This window comes from Geotrypetes seraphini, chromosome 5, assembly GCF_902459505.1.
Source record: "Geotrypetes seraphini chromosome 5, aGeoSer1.1, whole genome shotgun sequence".
Lineage (NCBI taxonomy): Eukaryota > Metazoa > Chordata > Amphibia > Gymnophiona > Dermophiidae > Geotrypetes > Geotrypetes seraphini.
Window position 1 is genome coordinate 237833115 of NC_047088.1, and position 17921 is coordinate 237851035.

At 41.7% G+C, this 17921-nt stretch overlaps 1 non-coding gene across 1 annotated transcript; it reads left to right on the top strand.

Moving 5' to 3' along the window:
* The first annotated feature begins 440 nt into the window (after positions 1 to 440).
* On the top strand, positions 441 to 512 carry TRNAE-UUC. Its single transcript has one exon. It is a non-coding gene; the product is annotated as a tRNA-Glu (tRNA).
* Positions 513 to 17921: the final 17409 nt, after the last annotated feature.

The window sequence follows — 17921 nt, forward strand, 5'->3', positions numbered from 1 at the left end:
AAGTTAGGTGCGCTGCTATAGAATACTCCAAATCTGTGCACAACTTAGGCACAGGTATTTAGGCCTGGTTTCCATCAGCAAAAATGGGTGTGCCTAATTGTTAGTCACATAGATGCAGTTAACTTCAGAGGCATTATTATACTGTTGCCCAATTTGCTATCCTAATCTTTGAAAACATTTTGTTTGATTCAATTCCCTCTTTAACATATAGCGGAGCCCCCACCTCCAATTTGATCTACTCTATCCTTGCAATATAATTTGTATCCAGGTAACACAGTGTCCTTCCACCAGGTTTCTGAGATGCCTATTATATCTACCTCATCATTCAGTGCTGTATAGTGAGGGAGGGAAAATAAGTCCTGTGTAGGAAAATCCCAGGTGAAGACCCCCCGAAAATTTCCCAATATAGCAGAAACAGGCCGATACAGCTAAAACCTAAAATCCATATAGTCTAGCGGTTAGGATTCCTGGTTTTCACCCAGGCGGCCTGGGTTTGACTCCCAGTATGGGAACCAAGTAGAAATGTGGATATTATTTGTGGAATTTCTAAATACACCTCTTTTACTCAGAAAACTTCTGAATATAAATTTTACCCATTTTTATTTCCCTAGGAAGCAGAATCTACCTTCATCAGGTCAGTAGGTTTGCCTTATCTTCCTTTGTTAATTAACTACCGTCTTTTACTCAGAATCATCTCATACATGACGCTGCATTCATAAGGTGCCTATTCATTGGGGATCACGGTACTTCATTTGTAAGTATTCTTTCCCTTTTTTTGTACCCTATTATCCCAGCGGTGCCTCCACATTTCTAAATAACCTATTAATACTCAAGTTCTCCTATTTTATTTTTTAGGTTTATAGCATTTGTATACAGACATAAATGTTCTACCGCTTTTTAGTGCATCCAGATTACAGAAACTACTTGAGATTCCTGTTGTATCGCAATCGACCTCAGTCAAGAGATTGTGGAATACAGAATGAAAGTTCACATCTTTGTCAATAGTCCATCACCTGCAGTGGCAACATATGGGCTTAGGATAGCCCATGAAGGAGAGAAAGAGTATGGTACAGATGCAAAACACTATATTGAAAAAGACTTCTATAGAGGTGCCGACTTGAAAATTATGCCTACAGCTGGAGAAGCAATTGATCTGCTAAAAAGAGCACAAACACTGTTGACAGAGGCCAAGCTCAGATTTCACAAAATTGCCTCTAACAGCCCAGAAGTAAAACCAGCTACGCTATCGGCACTATAACCTCCCTTTTCCTGCTGGCTATTCTTCCTCCTATGCACCCAAACATCGTTCTGGCTTTGGTCACCACTCTTTCTACCTGTTTGACCACCTTGAGATTATTAGAAACGAACACCCCCAACTCTTTCTCTTCTTTTGAGCACAGAAGTACTCCTCCTGCTACTTGGTACTGCTCCCTTGGTTTTCTGTAGCCCAAGTACATGACCCTGCATTGTTTAGCATTAAATCTTAGTTGCCAATTTCTGGACCAATCTTCATCACTAGGTTCCTCCTCATGTTGTCCACTTCATTAGGGATGTCTACCTTATTGTAGAGTATTGTATCGTCTGCAAAGAGGCAAATCTTTCCTGACAACTCTTCTGCAATATCACTCACAAAGATGTTAAAGACTGATTCTTGTGGTATACCATTGGAAATATCCTTTTCTTCTGAGTGAACTCCATTTGCCACCATCTTGTCTTCTTTCTAACCCAGTTAAGGACTTCATTGTATCTTCCTGTCCTACCAATGTTGTACACAGGGGCATAAATCCCAACAGCTCACTCCACTGAATCCAGAGGTCAACCGAATTTCAATTTTGATTTCAGTTACAGTGCCGAAACTGTCCTAAAATTCAAGTTTTATTACAATTTTGATGTATCACAATATCATAAATTCAAAGCTATTTAAAATTAAAAATGGTGTCCCAATTATTAAATATAACAAAAACATGGACATTACAGACTTATACATGAGGTAAGTGGAGAGAACTACAATAAGCATAGTAGAGAAGACATAAAAGGTGAGAACAATAGGAGGGTAAGAGTTAAAAAAAAAAAAAAACCCCAACAACTGAAAAGTGCTTTAATTTCTCGAGGTCTGGAATAAGGGAACCAATAATTTCTGCTTGGTTTTGGTTTTGGCCAAAAGATTAATTTTAATTTTTTATATTTTTTTTTTTCTTTCATCTGAAAATGATCATGTGTTTTCAGTAGAGGATGAAAATTTGTGCTTTGTCCTATTTGTATCCATACCTCCATTCCTTTTCCCTCCCCGAACAGGAGTTTTCCCTTCTCTCATACCTCCGCAAGTGCATCCTCCCCTATCTATGAGCCCCCTGAGCCTATCTTGCAATCCCTGGTGGTCTAGGGGTATAGTTGGGTTATGAGTGATCCCCAGTTACTCCTGCCCATTTTGGCTTTGCTCTAAAAATGGCTGCCATGATTGAGGCTTTTCTCCCTGCCCTGATTATACCATTAGACCACAGGGAATGGAAGGTAGTCCTGTGAGCTACTCTATGGATTCTTTAAAAAAAAAAATGTTTTACCTGCGATTCCAATTAAAGCAGTTATGATCTTGCACAGTAATTTATATGCTACATATCTCTTGAACATGCCCTGATTTTATAGTCTAGGGCATTATAGACTATAGAGGAGGGAGTGCTTTGTGGGACTGTGGAGTGGGATTATAGCACCTTTCTACTAGGACAGGAGAATTTCCCTACAGGATCAAAAGTTATCCAAACTTAAATGCAACTTTATCCAAGTGGTGGCTTGGTTGATAAAGAAATATGCTTTGAGGATCTGATTCAGAAAGTGGGATGGTTTTCTGCAGGCCACTTAGTGCTTTTTCTGTAGAAATGGCTTTGAAAAAGATCATGAAAGTAAATAAACTCTGTTCAGAATCCCATGATCTGTACTTTAAACCTGACCTGATGCAAAGGTGGCTTATGTTTCTCAGCTTAAGTACTTTTCAGTTCTGAGCACAAGGCAAGTTGCATCTCACCCATGTCTCTGCTCACCATGATCAACTGGGTCATTCTTGATGTTAACTCTCTATAGAGGAGGAACTGTGTATTTTTTTTCCTCCCAGTAGATGGCACTGAATGTCTTTTGTAGAAGTCAAACAAGCTAAAAGTACTATCCTACATAATGCAACCATCATAGAAAACTGCTTCTTACAATAATTTATATATTTCAGAAATAAATGTTTTAATAATGAATTGTTCTTATTTTGCAGCACTGATATAATTGTAAATTGCCATAGGAACTCTATGAACGTCGGAGAAGCACAGCGCATTCAGCACGCTGGCCGGCGCTAAAAACCTCTTGTGCGGTTTTGTAAAAGGCAGGGTACATTCAGTTAAGTAAAGTTGGTTGTATACGTAGCATAGTTCATGATAAATATCTACTGGGGAACTGTGGACTTAGTTTTAAGAACACTTTATAGTATAAAGGTTTAAAAGGAATCCGGTTCTATAATATTGTTAAAATGTTCATCAAAGGAACTACATGAAACACCAGAAAGGAGGGAGCAGGGAACGGTGAGAGTATGGTGCAGTGGTTAAAGCTACAGCAACAAGCAGTCACTTTTAAGGTGGCCACCAACAACGGCGCTGGTTACAGAATCCAGGCCTAAGTGCCCCTGCATTAATTACATCAACGCAGGGCCTAGAAATGAGAACATTGAAAATGCACCTCGTAATAGAAGGAGCCCTAAGGGAGGCGGGTGGTCATTTGCAATTATTGGGCTCTCCCGAAATGAATAAAAGTATACAAAAAGCATATACCCCAGATTCTATATAGGGCACTTTGAGTTGCACCTGCAAACTTAGGTATATGCAACTTAATTGAATGAGCCAATCAGTGCCGATAATTGGGCAGCAATAATCCATTATCAGCATTAATTAGAATTTACACACACATCTTTTTAGGTGTATTCTATAAAAAGGTGCACATAAATTCTAGTGCATGGATCCAAAAAGGGGGCAGGGCCACGGGAAGGGTATGTGCAGGTCAAGGGCATTCCAACAATTTGCGCACACTGTTACTGAACACGCCTGATCCACGCCTAAATTACGCTCAAGATTTCAACGGGTGTAAATCCCCATGCCTAAAACTTTGCCACAGACCCCGGCACTCAGCGTATTCTATAAACGGTGGCCAACTCAGAGCGCCATCGTAGAATAACGCTTACCAAGCTTTTATTTTTTTCAGCACCAATTTCTCAGCATCATTTATACAATTTACCCCGTAGGTGGCAATTTTATAACTTAGTGCCTCCAATAGTGGCGTAGCGAGGGAAGGCAGCCAGCATTGCCACGCCAAGCACTCCCCCCGCACGCTTCCCCGCTGCGCACCCATGCTCTCTCTCCCCCTCCCCCTGTGTATCTCTTGGTGGGGGCAGGGGCGCCAGCCCCTCTCCTTTTCACCTGCTCACCTTCTTCGTCGCCCATCAGGAAGTGATGTCGGAAGGCGAGCTGAGGCCGGCACAAGCTGCAGGCAGGAGGTGCTGCTTGCTGCCAATGAAGATTTGAAGAGACGGGTGAGAGGTAAAGAAGAGAGGTGCCGGTGACCCCACCAAGATTACGCCCAGGGTGGTCTGGCCTCCCCATCCCCCCTCGTGACACCACTGCCTCCAATGAAACATCCTAAGAGTGCCTGGTAGGAGCCTATCCTATATTTTTTTTAAAAAACCCTAGACATCTAGGTTTTGTTACTAGCATAACCCAGTTTCAACACACCCAACATTAATGAAAGGATCCCTAGATGACTTGCCCAGAGTCACGAGAGCCGCAGCGGGAATCAAACCCGGCTCCTCGTGTTCTCAAGCCAAAATCATAAACTTAAGACTGCATTCTAAAAATAACCAGCAGCCAATGTAACTTCTTCAAGGCTGGTATAATGTGATCGTGTATTTTCATGCCTAATAAAATCTTAGCAGCTCTATTGTGAATAATTTGCAGCTTGTGCATCTTGGGTTTCTGAAGTTCCATAAATAACCCATTGCAATAATTTAGTTGACAAGTAATAACCTCATGAATAATTGTTGCTAGATTTTGCTGCGATAACTACAGACATAAACTTCGAACGATACACATCTGATTAAAAATGTGGAATGCTGCATATTGCTGTAAGCTTCAAGCACTTGGCACTATTATTACCAATTTCTCTCCTAAATCTTAGAAAGGACACCAGGTTCTGAGCATACAAAATTCTGTGTTTTTATAACGTTTGGTATCTCCTGCATCAGTTTAATTTCGTAATTACTTCATTGTTATGCTATAGACCACATATGTCAAGCACAAGGCCTGCGGACCGAATCCGGCCCACCTGGCCGGTTTATGTGGCCTGCGGTGACTGTGCCACATCCAAGCACCTGAACGCCCCAGTTCCCAGTGGCGCCTCAAGCACCTGAACGCACTGCCTTAGTACCCATTTGCAGGCAGAAGGACCCAGTCCTAGTGTAAAAGCTAGGGTGCTCCATTCAAGTGCCTGACCTTGCTTGTTATTTTCAGAACATGATTAATGCACGAGGATTTCATGTGAAATGTTGTTTCAGGGTGAGGAAGGATCTATACTTCTGCTAAGACTAAGTATCTTAATTGAAAATTTGGCCCGCAACTTAGCCTTTGTTTTAGATTTCAGCCCCTTATGTGATTGAGTTTGACACCCCTGCCCTAAACAATGCCCTTCTTTACCTCACCCCTCCCCACTCCCCAGACATAAGAACATAAAAATTGCCATACTGGGTCAGATTGGGTCCCTCAAGCCCAGTATTCTGTTTCCAACAGTGGCTAATTCAAGTACAGTAAAACCTTGGTTTGCGAACATAATTCATTCCAGAAACATGTTTGTAATCCAAAGCACCCGTATATCAAAGCGAATTTCCCCATAGGAAATAATGGAAACTCAAGACGATTTGTTCCACAACCCAAAAACTTTAATACAAAATACTATACGTACTTGTATTGCAAGACCTTGCTCATTTAGAACAGCCACTACACTCCTGCAGCGTCAGAGAGAGAAGAACCATTGTCTCAGTTGTGATGATGTGACGCGTGTATACTGTATGTACTCGTATTGCAAGACTTTGCTTGTTTAGAACAGTCACTACACTCTTGCCGTGTCAAAGCGAGAACCATCGGCTCAGTTGTGATGTGTGTAAACTGTATGTACTTGTATTGCAAGACATTACTTGTATATCGCTTGTACATATATCAAGTTAAAATTTAATAAAATGTTTTGCTGTAGTTAGATTCCCTGCTTTTTACCCCAATTTTGTATGAGTCTTGCGGACTAAAGAAAACTGACCCTGAATGAAAGAGCGGGGTGCTATTCAGCTAAGTATTTTATTTTTTTTCCACTTTTTTGTTTGGTTTATTAGTAAAAGTGCATTACACATACCAAAAATGATTGAATTACAACATTGGAGGCTTTTTTCAGGCCAATGATAGAAGCAAGTAGAGGAGCCAAAGGACAGTGTTTGCTTCCTACTGCTTCTGAGGCCTTTTTTCTCCGTGATCGATTGTAGTTGGAATACAAATAGGACTGTTTTTCACTAAAATAGTGTTTTGCCTAAGCAACAGTTCATAAAGAAAGAACTGAGTTTTATGCTGTCCAAATTGGATGCTTAACTTAGGTCAGGGGTAGGCAATTCCGGTCCTCGAGAGCCAGAGCCAGGCCAGGTTTTCAGGATATCCACAATAAATATGCATGAGATAGATTTGCATCTTAAGGAGGCAGTACATGCAAATCCATCTCATACATATTCATTGTGGATATCCTGAAAACCTGACCTGGCTCCGGCTCTCGAGGACCGGAATTGCCTACCCCTGACTTAAGTGGTTAAGTGCTGAATATTGGAATGTAACTGCATAAGTGCCACAAAATACCTGGCTTTCACATGAGCGGTCTGTGGTGATATTAGCTAACCAGTTAAGTGCCATGAAATATTAGTGAATTCTCACGCACAGGTGATTTTAAGCAGCCAGAAGTCTCTCCAGGCCACTTAAATCACTTTGAATATCGACTTCTATATTTTCTACATTAAGACAGCCAGCAAATTTAATAACCTGAGATTTTTCTGTGCTTCTCTGAAAGGCCCATGTATACTCAGCTTGATTATTTCTTGTGTTGTGATTTCTATGTACATTAAACTTTATAAGACTGCATCAGCGCAGTATATTGGGAGTTATTGTACATATCCAATTACTGTTAATGGGCATTTTGTAAAGGGAAAACATGTTTGCGGTATTCAAGTTGTCACAGGACTACAAATGGAGTCTGAAAAACATTATCAGTATAATACTAATAATAATAATAATAACTTTATTTTTCTATACTGCCTTAATCTTGCGACTTCTAGGCGGTTCACAGAGAAGAATAGCTGTACAGTCAGCGAATTACAACATACAGATAGAGAAGAGGTCACAGAGCGATCAGAGATTACAATGGTGCATATTGGCAAGAAGAATGATATACATAGATTACAATATAATTTTAACATATTACATTGAAATGTGTTCGCAGTTATGTGTTCGCAGTTGGTGGTTTCATAAAATACAGTGGTAAAAGTTTTCCCTCTTATTTTTGGATTTACTATAAACAGAAAAAAAGGAGATGATACCTCTCTACTAGCTGTTGGTTAGGATTCACCAGACATAATCTGCCCGATACGTAAAGTGATTTAAGCAGGAAGAAGAGACTCCGTATAGCTCACCCGTCCAAGTGAGGACGACACAAAAGTTGTCTTAAATAGGCTGGTTAAATGTGCAGATGGGTTCATAGACAACGGCGCGAAAGACAAAGGCGCGCGCCGACAACTGAGCGCAAGACGGAGGCGCGCGCCGAAGAAAATTAGTTTTTAGGGGCTCCAACGGGGGGTTTTGTTGGGGAACCCCCCCACTTTACTTAATAGACATCGCGCTGGCGTTATGGGGGGTTGTAACCCTCCACATTTTACTGTAAACTTAACTTTTTCCCTAAAAACAGGGAAAAAGTGAAGTTTTCATTAAAATGTGGGGGGTTACATCCCCCCAAACACCCCACAATGCCCCCACAATGCGGCGCGATCACGCCCCCACGTCGGAGCCCTAAAAACAGTAATTTTGAGCGGCGCGCACCTCCGTGCTGCGCTCAATTGTCTGGGCGCGCCTTTGTCCCGGCACGCTTTTGACCTGACACCGTGCAGATGTTGCCACTGAATATCAGACAGGACCTGCATAAGAACATAAGAGTTCCATACTGGGACAGACCAAAGGTCCTTCAAGCCCAGTATCCTGTTTTCAACAGTGGCCAACCCAGGTCCCAAGTACCTGACAGAAACCCACAGAGTAGCAACATTCTAGAGCTGAGCTTGTGAAGTCATAATGCCTCATTCCATCAGTGTCTAAGAGCCAAACCCATCAGTGATGCCACAATGGCTTGATTGTCCTATACTTGGCTCACGTAAGAACATAAGAGCTGCCATAATAGGACAGACCGAAGATCTATCAAGCCCAGCATCCTGTTTCAAACAGTGGCCAACCCACTCCACAAGTACCTGGCAGAAACCCAAATAGTAGCAGAATTCCAGTCCCGTTAGAACTGATGGCAAAGCCATGTAGGAAGCAGCGTGGGGCCGGGCTGGAGATCGAAAAGATCGCTCCTGCCCTGCACCGCTGGCCACGAGATTCCAGGAGGCAGCCGTCCGCCATCCACCAAGGGAGGTAAGGGGGGGATGATTTTAAAATAAAGTATAGGTTGCTCCAGTTACTGGTAGATAAACCGCGGCCAATACAAGGGGGCGGCCTATATGTGGAGAAATACCGTAAGCATACATTTTCACTAGGATGTTACACTAGTGTTCAGTAGAGGAAAGTGGGCACCTAGGGCCAGATTCTATAATTGACACCTATGTTAAGCACCCGCTAAGTACCCTAATCAAGGACACCCAACGAGACCTAACTTTAGAATCCACACGCAATCTTTTTTTTAAAATTGGTTCAGTAATTTACCGCCAGTTTTCAGCCAATCAAACAAAAATCACTAATTAAGAGTTCTGCCTGAATTTTAGTACGCCTAATGACGCCTAAGTCAAGGCTCCCTCTGATGCTTAATGATGCCTACCTGAAAGATAGTCATGTTTAGAGGCGGAGAATAGGTATGGTTGGCTTAGGGTGTTTCTGGGTATCTAAGTTAGGCACTGGTAAATTAGGTCTGGTAAAACCTGGCCTGATGTACCAGCACCTACCTCGATGGCGCCTAGCAATGCCTAAGTCCACTTAGGCACTGTGTAGAGTGGCATCTACAATGTACAGTAGGTGCGCTTAGGCACCATTTATAGAATCTGGCCCCTAGTTTCCTTTATAGTTTAGGCACTACATAGGCACCCTCTAGGCACCTATACATAGATGTACTGTTATAGAACCAACCCCATGTGTCCAAAATAAAATTGAAATTCCCTCAAATTCTGTATATGGTGTCTTAAGTTGTGCGCACAAATAGTACACATAACTGATTTGTGCATACAACTTGTTTAATAAGCCTTATTGCCGATTAATGCCTATTAATTGATGCTAATTGGCATTAATTAGAAATTACACACAGATCTTGGTAGATGTATTCTATAAAGTGACTGATGTCATTTCCAGTGTGTGAAGTTGAAAAGAGGGTGTGGCCAGGAGAAGAACCTGGGCAGATTGTGGGTGTTCCTAAAATTTTTGTCCGTTATTATAGCATATGTCCGATCCATGCACAACTTAGGTGCAGGTATTTAGGCCTGGTTTTCCTGGCCTAAATGGGTATACCTAAAAGTTATAACATGCACTGGCATTAAGCACAATTCTACAGTATACAGTATATGTGTGTTCCTTTTATAGAATTATACTAAACACCATTCTAGTTGGGCTTGATTGTTTTTGGTGCTATATATAGTATCAAGCCCCATAGGGCAAATTCTTTAAATGGCGTCCTGATTGTAGGAAGCGGTATAGTGATAGGTGTCCTACTGCTGTCTAACTAGCCAATCGGGATGCCCGTTTTCTAAAATAAACTCCACGAGGCAAGCCGCCTACACTATAGGCATCTGTTGCAGGTGCAGGGAGGTACCGGGGAGGGGCCTAAGGCCCTGATTGGACAAGGTGCCTAAGGCCCCTCCCATGGATAGCTGCCCTCCATGGGAGGGGCCTTTGGATTCTGGCCAATTGGATTCTTAGGCTACTCACAGAATGCACTGGGAAGGAAGCCTTTTTAGACTCTGGTTGGCCCAGGCACCTAATTAAGTAGAAAAAAAATATGGGTTGTCAAAATAATTGGATGCTATGCAAATTATGATTATGGAACAGTGAACCATTTATATTATTCCTCAATGCTGTAGTAAGCCAAAAAAGTTGTTTATATGAATAACATGTTCTGATGAAGAGATTCAGAACAACACCTAACAATAAAGCATTTTTGTTCATATAAGAAAGGGTTTGCAATTTAAAATGATCTGAAAACAATTGTGGTCATAAATAAGCTGTCTTGACACACATGTTCTGGATAATTTTTTTTTTTCAGTGCATCCTTTTTTTAAAAAAAAAATTTTTTTTGACCCAGACAGTTCTGTTTTTATATGACTAGAGCAATCCAGCATGTATTTGAGATCTGGCTACCTTCATGAATCAAAATGAACAAGGGCTTTATTAGAACAATAAAGTGTTCCATATAATTCTGCCCAAGTAAAGTATCTTGAGTTAACACTGCACATTTGTAAAAGAGCTCAGCCTTTAGAGAATGAACTAGAGGTTTTGGCATAGAGTATAATAATATATTACAACAGGACTTGGATCCAATGCTAAGAGAATTATGTGATGTCTCTGACATCAAAGCAACTTCTTTTTAAAGTCATCCCTTCGATGTATATCATTTCTATCCCAGTTTGATGAAGTATGTCTGCAAATCTTTCCTTATATTCGATCTTTTAAGAAGACTATTGATGAAACATCCCAATATAAAAGCACTTTTTTCTTTTGGCTTTTGTAATCACATTTATTTTCCCTTCTAATGAAATGAACTGTAAGAAAATGACCTATGTCTAGGAAAACTCAATAATAACATTTAGCCAATGACCAAAACTATTTTTTCACCAAAGGCCAGCATTAACTGATTTTGGAGGGAAGTATTTGTTATGTTTTTAGGTCTTAAAACCTTAAGTGTAGAAAAGTGGAGCTCAACATCAAGAAAATACGAAGAGCTGTCCTAAAGCAATAAACATTCTGAATCGCAAACAAGTGTAGGTGAATAAAAGGTTTGCCAGAACCAGCAGTAAAATTTGACACGAGGAAGCAGCTATCCTGATTGCTGGATTAGCTAGAGCGTTGAGCGCTCCCTAGAATCTGGAAAGAAATGGCTAGTCGTCGTCACCTTAGGCAAAATTCAAAGGAGACAGACAGTGCTGCTTTTAAGATTCCCATGATGTGAAAGGGTCCTCTGTGGCAGACCTGTGGGTGATGCTAGGGATGCGGATTTATTACTCTTCGTTTTTAAGAATCTGAGCTCAAGGAGACTTATATTTAGGTACATGAATTATTTCTCCGTCCATATGGACTCATTAAGTTCTGAAGGAATGGAGGGTAGAATGATTTGTTTAAGGTCACTAAGTGCCCATGGAAGGAGGATGTGAAGTCTGGATGCCCTGATTTGCAATTTATTTCTCTAACCACTAAGCTACTCCTCCGTTCTGCAGTAAGGAACCAACTATGGATTTCCACTGCCAGCCTCAATGGATCCATAAATTGCCTATTAGAATTCAAATCACGAGTCACACTCATAGTTCTAGTCAATGTTTTAGTGCTGGTCAAAAGAACAAATTGACAACACTGAAAACTGAAGCCCTCAGCAGAGATTGTGGCAATGCAAGATTCTCCATACTTTTCTGTCAGTGAGGTCAGCAAAGGGACACTGTTAATGGTGACAGGGAAATTTACCCTCCATGCCTGTGCCAAGATGAGCAATATGGTATCATTTATTTCCAAACTGTGATGTGAACTTTGTCCTATCTAAAGGATTTAAAGGGCAGTTCTAAAGCCCTAGACCATAGCGAGGTTGGGAGGTGCCCAAAAGTGGTGCTCCACTGCACCCTCCTCTCTGCCCCTCCCTCCCCCTCCCTTTTTCTTCAGGGGGGAGGGGAGGGGGAGGTCTTTCCTGGCAAGAGAGAGTGGGCTTCCCTCATGCCATCTTTTTGGAGTACGGGAGGGGGATAGTGACTTGAGGATGCTAGTGCTGGGGGGCTTTTTTAATGGGACCGATGGGGTGTGTTTAAGTCATGCAGAACATCTGTTCCATTAAAAAAAAAACAACAGAAGCCCTGACAGCAGTGATAGGAGGCTGCTTCCCCTATCACTGCTGTTAGGGCTCTGAGCATGTGTCAATCGCTCACTAAGCAATTGAGTCGGTGGGTTGGCATGCAAATGATTTGCACCTCCATGCAAATCATTTGCATGCATACTTTATAGTGATTCAATTGCTGTTGGAAAATCAGCCAGAGAATCGGCCAACAGCGATTGACTCACTATCCTTTAGTGAATCTAGCCCATAATGTCCTTCTCCAATGATCTTTCTCTTCTGACAGGGTGACCAAATGGAATAAATAGTATAATGTCATTTGCATAAATTCCTGTGGCTTAGCAGATTATGAAGTGATGAACAGTCATTTATCCATGAGACAAATGAAAAGGGCAATTCTATAATGAAGCACTTGAGGTTAAGTGCACAAGTCGGCACTTACAAGCGTGAGTGCCCTAAGCACTATTCTATAAGTGCTGCTGGTATCACCTATATGAGGGGCCACTGGAAAGGTCTTAACCCAGCCAACAAAGTTGGGGCAGTCTCCTTCAAGGGCTATACACTTAGGGCTCCTTTTACAAAGGTGCATTAGGGCCTTAATGCGCGGAATAGCGCATGCTAAAATGCCCTGCGCGCTAGCCGCTACCACCTCCTCTTGAGCAGGCGGTAGTTTTTCGGGTAGCGTGCGCTAATCCGATGCGCGGCCTAAAAACACTAGCGCACCTTTGTAAAAGGAGCCCTTAGTCCAGTAAAATATAAGAAGCTCCAGATAATGCAAAGATTTTTTATTTCCATTTATATTTATTCAGTTTTTAAATAGACATCACTGTGAATTTGGGATACACAGCAAAAATAAGAAAAGAAGACGGAACATATAAAACATAGGAGAAACAAAAATACATTCCTCGCCCACAGCTATAGGTGATATGATCCAAGAATAAAGGGAATCCTAATCAAAATACACTAAAAAATAGTAAACTGAAAAGATCACCCCCAAACACCATCACAAGCCAGTCAAACAGTGACCATATGAGATTGCGCAATGACCAAGAAAGGTCCACAGCAGACTAAAACTTTGTTTTAGAAATATTTGGGGCTGTAATTTTCAGAAAAGCTTTTAACGAGCTTCTGGTAATGCATTCCACAGGGAGGCATAGTGCCGGGTGCTTTCCTAAAAGAAGTATTCTTTGGCTGTCACCGGTTAGTCCGGATTTCTTTCTTTGTGCAGTCTTGGAATAGATGACTCTTTCTGTTTCCATTAATGGCACCATAACGATGTATCCATCATACAGACTGTTCCCATTGAAAAGTTCACGGAGGTGCTGTCTAAAAAGGAAATTGGTTCTTTGACAATAAGCAGACAATACCCAGCTCTGTATGATCTCTGAATGCACACACGGCTAAGTAAAAGAAAACAGTTATACTGGAGGAAATGCCCTTCATAGGGTCACTATATAAAAATAGACAGCTTGTCCCAATATCACAAAAGAGCAAAAAGAAACCAAACCCTGCAGAAGCACATCGGGAGCAAAAATGAGCAGACACGGCCGAGGAGACATAATCACAGGAATTGTATAATATAAAAACGTGTTTTTTTAAAAAAAATTCCAAGCAGACCCAAGATAGCGGTGTTTCAGCTAGTGCTTGCATCAGGGGTCCTTAATGAATGAGAAACATGGCTATTCAAAATCAGGCATTTGATTTGTAAACTTGCAACATACTGCACAGCCATTACTGAGAAAAATAGAAAATCACAGCTTGCATGGCTAGGGTAAAAATACTGGTTTTAAAAAGGATTTAGGCAAGTTCCAGGAGGCTGTGCAGAGCTTCCACATATCTCTGGCTGTCTGCAATAAGAAATGTGTCTACTTCTTGGGAATCTGCCAAATACTTGTGACCTGGATTGACCACCACCAGAATCAGAATGCTGGACTCAATAGATCTTTGGTCTAATCCACTATGTAGTGGCGTAGTAAGGGGGCGGGGCGGTCTGCCCCGGACGCCGTCATGGTACGGGCAAAATATCTGTCCTCCTCTCCACCCCCCCACTCCTTCCCTGCTCCCATCCTTCCCCGTACCTCTGTAATGTTCCTGGCACGGGCAGCAACCCCCAACGTGCTGTTGCGCCTGCGTCGGCTCTTCTTCTGACATCACTTCCTGGACCAGAACCTGACATCAGAGGGAAAGCCCATGCAGTTTGGGGGTTGCGGCTCAAGCCAGGAACATCACAGAGGTATGAGGAAGGGAAATGGGGTGAGCGCATGGCAGTTGGGGGGAGGGGGCCCAGAGAAAGATCATGTAGGGGTAGGGGTGGAGAAGAGGTCGGGTGGGGGCACCACCACTCTGGGCGGCTCTCATCCTTACTATTTCACTGCCACTATGGCACGTCTTATACTTTTATACATTAAAAGGGTCATTCCTATGAATGTGTGGGCAGTAAAAAATAGCGCACCTTAGTAAAAGGGGGGGATGGTCTTTATCTGCCCTCATTTTTCTCTGTTTCTATGTACACATCTCCCTCTGTATTCGCGGTTTCAGTACTTGCGGTTTCGCTTATTTGTGATTTTTCGCATGCTGACTCCTCCCCTCCAAATTACGTCATGAGTAAAGTACTGTACCGGTAAAAAGTTTGGCGCTTACCAGCTTTCAACCTGAAAATCGCTGCTTCCCAGCTTTCACAATCGCTGCTTCCCAGCTTCCCAGCATGCACAGAGAAAAACGCTGCTTCCCTGCGTGCACAGACAACATCGCTGTTTCCCAGCTTTCACAATCGCTGCTATTATTCGCGATTTTAATATATTAAAGGATGGCTGTTACAAAAATCCCCCCGCGAATAACATATAAAAAGTTATTCACGGTTTTTCCGTATTCACGGTCATGTTCCGCCCCTAAACACTGCGAATATGGAGGGAGGAGTGTATTTTCAAAAGTCTACAATACAATACAAGCTTTATTTGTATGCTGCCGATACCCCTTGGAAGTTCAAAGCGGTTAACAGAAGAAATAATAACAAAACAGGACACATGAATAAAAACATCCTTAAAATCTACTAAGAACATATTCCTTGGTCTTTAAAACCTTGTTAAAATGATTATAATTGCTCTGCTGACTGACCTGATCAGGCAGAGATTTCCAGTTTCACTGCTTGGTAGGCCCAAGTAGAATTAAACATTCTAGTGTATTTTATACCCTTAATTTCAGGGAATTGAAAGACTCTGATATCAAGTTAATAGTACTTTTCTTTGAATAATGCAGCAGCGGGGGGCATATTTTAAACAAAAGGAATTGACCCCAAAATATCTACAAAGAAGAAAATCCAGAGAAAACCAAAAAAACCTCTGTGGAGGGACGATGTTCCTAAATGGACTTTATTTGAAAGTGTCACAGTTCCAAAGGTACACTGAAATCATCCACATAAAATAATTTCATCCACATAAAAATAAATCATCCACATAAAAGCCTTAAAGGACCTAGTCCGCTAGTGATACAGGACCCAATACAGTCCTGTATCCCTAGCCCCCCTGAAGAAGACTTTTTGTCGAAATGCGGACTGTGTTGGGTCCTGTATCCCTAGCATCTCACTTCTGGCTCACCACACAATTGTTTCCCACATACTCACCTTTATAGGACCCCCAGGGACCCCTGAAGAAGACTTTTTGTCGAAACGCAGACCATGTTGGGTCCTGTATCCCTAGCGGACTAGGTCTTTTAAGGCTCTTATGTAAATGATTTATTTTTATGTGGATGAAATTATTTTATGTGGATGATTTCAGTGTACCTTTGGAACTTTGACACTTTCAAATAAAGTCCATTTAGGAACATCGTCACTCCACAGAGGTTTGTTTTTTTTTTGGCATATTTTAAACAACATATAATAGAATTTATGCTTGATCCTGGCTTCAACAGTGAGTCAATGTAATTTCATTAAATATGGAGAAATCCTATCTCCTTTCTTCAACCTGTAAATCAGTCTAATAGCTATATTTTGCAATGTTTGTAGTTTACACAATATCCCACAACACAAAGGAAACGTAGCCCCCAGGTGTGAAAATATAAAACAAAAAAGGAGTGGGGAAGAGACACAGGAGCAGTTTATTGAAAACACAAGAATAAAATAATGCATCTACATAAAGGTATGCAGGTCTAACATAAGAGTCTTTCAATCCAGCATCTAGAATACATACCGTATTCCCTCCTCCAGGTGCATCATCCCACCCTTCCTCCAGACAGTAAATACATTTTCCATTCCCTCTTTCCAGATTGACCCACAGTGCCTCTTCCTTACCCTGTAGGTTCTGCAATTGTATGTCTTTAATTTGATCTTTATCATATAATGCCCCTCCCCCTCCTCTTCTTCCTACCCTATCTTTCCTGAACAGATTATAGCTCAGTATAACTATCCCCTCTTTTACTAAGGTGCACTAACCGATTAGCGCGTGCTAAATGCTAACGCATCCATAGATTAACATGCACGAGTTAGCGTTTAGTTTCAAGTTTCAAGTTTATTAGGATTTTATATACCGCCTATCAAGGTTATCTAAGCGGTTTTTTACAATCAGGTAATCAGTTAGCACACCTTAGTAAAAGAGGGCCTATATCTCAGTCATGGTTCTTCATGAACCAGGTCTCTGTGATCGCCACTAATTCCAAATCAGCCTCTTCCATTACCTCATTCATTCCCTACATGCCAATAACTCCGAGTCAATAATCTACCTCTTTTCCAAATCCTTTTTCTCATCTTCCAGAATCCATGAAACACGCCAAATGATCATCCCAACCCATCCTCCCCACATTTTTTGTGTCTGCATTTACCGAAGAGGATATATCCCTTAAAATTTTATCTCATCGTTTATTCTATTACTTCAAAGTTGAAATGTAATTCTTGTTTTTAGTTTGGATGTAATCCGCCTTGAACTGCAAGGTAATGGCGGAATAGAAATCACTAATGTAATGTAATGTAATACACAGCATACCGGAACCCATCAGGCTATATGCTGGAAACGAAGACGGGAAATTGACAGGGTTGATGGTCAGTCTAGAAGACGTATGCAGGCAGATCGATAGGCTTAAGAGCGATAAATCCCCGGGACCGGATGGCATCCATCCGAGAGTCATCAAGGAAATGAAAGGAACTATAGCTGAACTGCTTCAGCTAATAGCCAATCTGTCGATCAAATCAGGAAAGATTCCGGAATAGTGGAAGGTGGCGAATGTTACGCCAATCTTCAAGAAAGGTTCGAGGGGAGATCCGGGAAACTACAGACCGGTGAGTCAGACCTCGGTACCGGGAAAGATGGTAGAAGTGCTGATAAAGGACCGCATCATTGATCACCTTGACGGACACGGTCTGATGAGGACCAGCCAGCATGGTTTCAGCAAAGGCAGATCTTGTTTGATGAACTTGCTGCACTTCTTCGAGGGAGTAAACAGGTAGATAGACAAGGGCAACCCGGTCGACATTGTATATCTGGATTTTCAGAAGGCGTTCGACAAGATTCCACATGAACAACTACTTCGGAAAATTGCGAGCCATGGAATTGAGGATGAAATACTCACGTGGATTAAAAACTGGCTGAAGCATAGGAAACAGAGAGTGGACA